The sequence below is a fragment of the Lasioglossum baleicum genome, chromosome 15 (assembly GCF_051020765.1).
Source record: "Lasioglossum baleicum chromosome 15, iyLasBale1, whole genome shotgun sequence".
NCBI classification, from domain to species: Eukaryota; Metazoa; Arthropoda; class Insecta; order Hymenoptera; family Halictidae; genus Lasioglossum; species Lasioglossum baleicum.
Window position 1 is genome coordinate 7149908 of NC_134943.1, and position 5220 is coordinate 7155127.

The following is a 5220-nucleotide window of genomic DNA, read 5'->3' on the forward strand; positions in this document are numbered from 1 at the left end:
TTGCTCGAAGAAATGTCGCTCGGGCGAGTCGGATCGTAAGGCGGGTTTAACCTGCCGGCTCTTTTGCTGGTGTTTGCTCGACGATAATTCAGAGCCATATTTGCCCAGACAAGAGACGAGCTCTGAGGTAGGACCGGGGTGAATTATTAGCGAGAACAATGCACCTGTTTTCAGGACGTCTTGATTTTTCCCTTCCCTTGGGAATCGGTCTGGGAACATCCATAATACGAGAAGATACCTTGCAGATATCTTCTGCTCTGCCTTCTCGCATTCACGGGACACTTAATCTCACTTAGACGGGACACATGATCCTCGTGTTCATTAATTAGTTCGTTCGCGTCGGATTATTCGTTGTTCTTTACAAGAAAAGATAGTGTAAACGTATTAAATATATTTTCTTTTTAGTAATTCCTATTATGTTATGCATCTTGATGCTGATATAAATTATTTTGTTTTAATTGAAAGGAACGTTTATTTCGCTAATAAAATATTTGTCCACACAGTAATACTCTATAACGACCAGTAATATTATTTTCTTCCATTAATCACGAGTCGCAGACTCGTTAAATATTAATCTGCCAGCTCCTCCGCCCACAGTGAATAATTCCAATGCATTTATCATCGCACAGGCGAAAGACAAATTTTTGTAGGCTAATATATCAATGAAGAAAGCAATAAGAAATATTTTAAGTGTTGCACGAAGAAAACACTGCCATTGAAATCGTGCAGATATTTTCTCCGCTTAGAAACACGTGTCAACATCGCAAAAAGATATGTTGCAGTGATATTCTTGTACTCGCAGTAATATTATTTTCCGTCATTAATCACGAGTCCGGCCTCGTTAAATAATAATCGAGCAGCTTTTCAATCCACGTTCAGCGTTTTGAGCGTTTCATTAACACGATAAAAATTGCACGGTGCACCCGGGTAATATATCACGGCCACAATACCATAGGAAATATCATAGTATAAATCACTCTCGGGAATGTTAAATGAATTGAGAGAAGAGTATCATTTCCTCGACGGAAAACTTACGGTAGGAACGTTATCGCGACCCTGACGTGGAACGATTCATCTTTGGCCAGGTAATTAAGTGGCAGTAGGAGCTGGCGGACAGGTAAGAAACAGGAGGGAGAGAGGAAGAGACAGAGGAAGCTTCGAGAGGGGTCGGCTTCAGCTAAGCGGACATTAGACCGTCAGCCAACTAAACGGATACTGGCTGCAACGGCATAGTAGTCAGAGCGAAACCGCATTCTCGCTCCCTCGGATTGCTCCACGGCCAATCCCTAACCGCTCCGGAATTAATTGCGCCTGCTAATTACCTCACGTCGCCGAAACAACGGAATCCGTGATTAGCCGAGCATACCTTGACCCTTCTGCGAAGGAACGAGAATTTAATGGAAATGCCGGGGGAACCGAGTCCATACTCTGTATCTCTCCGCTTCGATCCTCTTCAATGAGCCACCCGAACCCATTCACGGCAACCTACTAATTCTAATCAGCGTTGCTTACCTGCAACTTTATCAAAGTATAACATGGACTGTATCAAAAGTCGGCCCATTCACAATTATAACGACGAATGTGTTCCAGACATTTTTAGACAGAGATTCACTGGGTGATTTTGACACATATACAGTTAGGAGCAAAACTGATCACACACACTTTAAATTAGAATAACTTTTTTATGAATGGATCAAAGGACTTCAATTTCTCTGTAAGGCTGGAGGAATTAGTAGTAAATGACGTCTAAAAAATATGTTGAAAAAATACATTTGGTCGGAATTGTCAAAAACAATAGCAAAAATTGATTTTTACGACTTTTTTAGCTGGGTCAATAACGAGAATGTAAAACATGTGTTTGGTCAACTCGTATTCAGTCGTCCCACATGAACTTTTCTGGTTCGATATAAGAAAAATTAATCACAAAGCTTAAAAATTTTATTTTATTTACTTACCACGAAATCGTCTGGAATCTTCTAAGGGTGAGAAAGGAAGAAAGCAACGGCGCGAGTTAAGAAAATTGTTACACGATCCATTTATCCTGGTCTTGAGCGCATCCTTTGACGATTTCCTTAAGCTTTCTCAGTCGAGTTTCCGAGCCGTCGTGTCTCGTACAATTTCATCCCGAGAATATCCTTCGTGATCGTTGGAATACTGCGCTCGAAGAACCGGTCTCCGTTTCGCGGACCGCCCGCGGAAAACGAAATAACTTTCCATCAGCCGGTCTCGGATTCGCGCCGCGTGCCGCAGATTGGATTTAGCGCTTTACGCACTCGCAGCTGCAATCTTTGCCCGGGAGAAAGGATTCGCAGGATGAACGCAATCGTGGGAGTTGCACTTCTCATGAGGAAACACAGTCTGACCCTCGAGCGGTCTGTTTTCCTCTGCCGCCTCTTTGTAAATTAAAAATTAAGCGCGGGGTAAATCTAATGCACGGTGGAATCTCTCAAGAAACTAACCCGGTCCAAAAAAACAAAACTCCACGTGACATGAACTACCGAAAAAAAAGATGGTCCCATCGAATCAGCGTTTTTTCGCTGTTAACCAAAATGGTACCAGCTGCATGGAAATGAACGCGAGCATAATTAAATGTTATTAGCAGCAATCTGTGGCAGCGTGCCCATCAATTACGTTGTAATTTATGTTGCTCGAATGATCAGGACGCGATTAAACGCCGAAATCGTCGGATAAATGAGCGAAGGAGGAGAAATTACCGGAGGATGCGCTCGAATACGAACGACGAATTAACTCGTCATCCCCGGTTAATTGGCGAGTATAACGGTTCGAACGCACCGGACGCATTAAGCATGCATACAGAGTAGCAACTGTATCATCAACATGTGGCAAACGTAGAAGCAAGTCGGCGGTGGAATATTCATCGGTGTTTCGCACGCAGGTGAGACGACCGATGAACCGTAATTTCTGGATCACGCGATCCTCTCGTCAGTGATCGTTCGCCGTAAAGAAGCGATCCTGCACACGGATTTCTCCGATCGTTCTTCCCCTAAATCGCTACCAGAATGAACCCTAAAAAAAGTTGATCGATTCCGAAGTGCATTGTGCAAATCTTTAACAGGATGATTACGAAAGGGAATGTCAGAGATTCATTTAACAATTGCTTCGTTATTTTTATTGAAATTACGGGAAAGTAATCGAGAATTTTTAGATTTTTTGAACAGAAATAGCAATCTCAGTGACACAGTCTGACAACTTCTTCAGAGATTATCATTTCGAAAGAAGCAACTAGGAATTGAATCAGGCTTCCAGTTAGTTTAGCATCAGAGCTACAAAACAATCGACAACTTTCGAGGATAAGGAGCAAGTTAATTAGCATTAACCCGGTTGATCCAGTGAGCCCGGAGGGTTCCTCGATCGTCGAACTATTAGGTTACGGGGTTATTGGATCGCCGGGTTATCAGAGTGCCGAATGAGCCGATGGGATGGCGAATTAATGGATCGACGGACTAGGAATTAGTGGGTTATCCCACTGATCGTGCCAATTTCAAAATGATCGACTCGTTGAAACCCTGGGCGCATGCAACTTCCACTAAATCAATCATCGTCAAACAACTACCTTGCATTATCAATGGAAAAAGTGATCTACCAATTCTACGTACGAATAATCGACCACGCCAGACACTAGATAATTCTAGGAAAAATCAACTTTATCCTTGACATTTATTTTTTATCGAACCTTCCTCATTCTCTGTATTGCATCCTTGCTTCAACGATGATACAATTAAAAAGATTATCTCAGCCAGATTCTCACAATGGCAACTTGAAAATTGCTAGCAAGAGAATTTTTTGAACAGCGTCGCTTCGGTTGCGACATAATTCGCACGAATAAATTTCCTCGTTAGTCGGTCCCGCCTACCGCGAAAATCCCGCGATGCTTAATTAAGATTTCGCCGGTCCGACGCCGGTTCTTCTGTAACAAAGACGAGGCTAATACAATCCCGTGACCTTGCCCGGCGCGGCGCCACCCACGCCCGAAGAACGGTCTTTTGTTTAAAGATGGCGTTTACGCTCGCCGCGTTCTGCATCCTTCGCCCCTTATTTCCTTTGTGAGACCAGCCCCGGAGACTCGTCGCGCTCTTTTTCCACGGCACCTCGTTTGAATTATCATTCCGACCGCCGCGCCGCGCCGCTCCGCTTTGGAATTCCTCCTCTTAAGTGGCTGCGCTCGAATTTTTTCGCGACTAATTAGCTCTCCGGACCCGCAGCTGCTCCGCCGTGGATACGCGACTTTATTACCCCTCGCCGCGATCATTTCCAGCTAATCTCGAACTACCCACTTCATTTTCCTTGGGAAAGTTCATTTCCCCAGGCTTTCTCGCGTTGAACGCGATGTTCTGCGTAGATGTTACAGGGCGAAAAAATTCTTGTTAGCGTGATCGATGTTGGTCCATTATTGTTTGCAAGTGTGTAAGAGTGTAATTTTTCCAAGAAATGGGACCGGAATTATTTTTCTAGGAAGAGTACCCAGCATCATAAATTTGGATATTAAAATTTTTATTTCATTCAATACATTATTTCGACTTTACGGTACGTTTGTGGCAGCTGGATCGGCACTCGCTGTGCCAATCGGCACCGAGAAGCAATTCCCTCGAATTCATGTTTCATTGTTGACTACGAAATCTAGGGAGATTTGTTCCGCGTGTTTCAATGTAGCAAATTGTGAAAGACCAGGATCGTGCACAAACTTTACGAGCACTGAGATGTGTTATGTGAACGGGCTACGTGTCCATAAAGAAAATGTCGAACTGTGCGTGTACACATCGTACAAAAATGAGGAAAGAAATAAACGAATGATTGCCACTTAATTTTTTATGGTGTTCCCTGGTTTAACCCTTACACGTTCTTCATATTTCCGACCTGTAACAATCTGTTTTCTCTTCATTATTCTCCCAGTCAAACTACATCCCGTCCAAAAAGTGAACCGGTCGAACAATTTTAGAAACTCCATTACTGGAAAAATATTATTGAAACCTTTCCTGCATACAAAATCCAGAGGCACAGAAAAGAGCTACGACGAATGGAGTATGGATAACAAAACGCTGTGTCCAGACGCGCAAACGATATCTCACCTTAAAACAATAAAACACGTACTTTCACCGTTAGTTTTCATTCTAAAAATTTACTTTAAGATATAGAAAAGTAAGTTGAAAACGTATTTTACAAATATCGATTGATATTAATTACATATAAGAGCTTTGATGG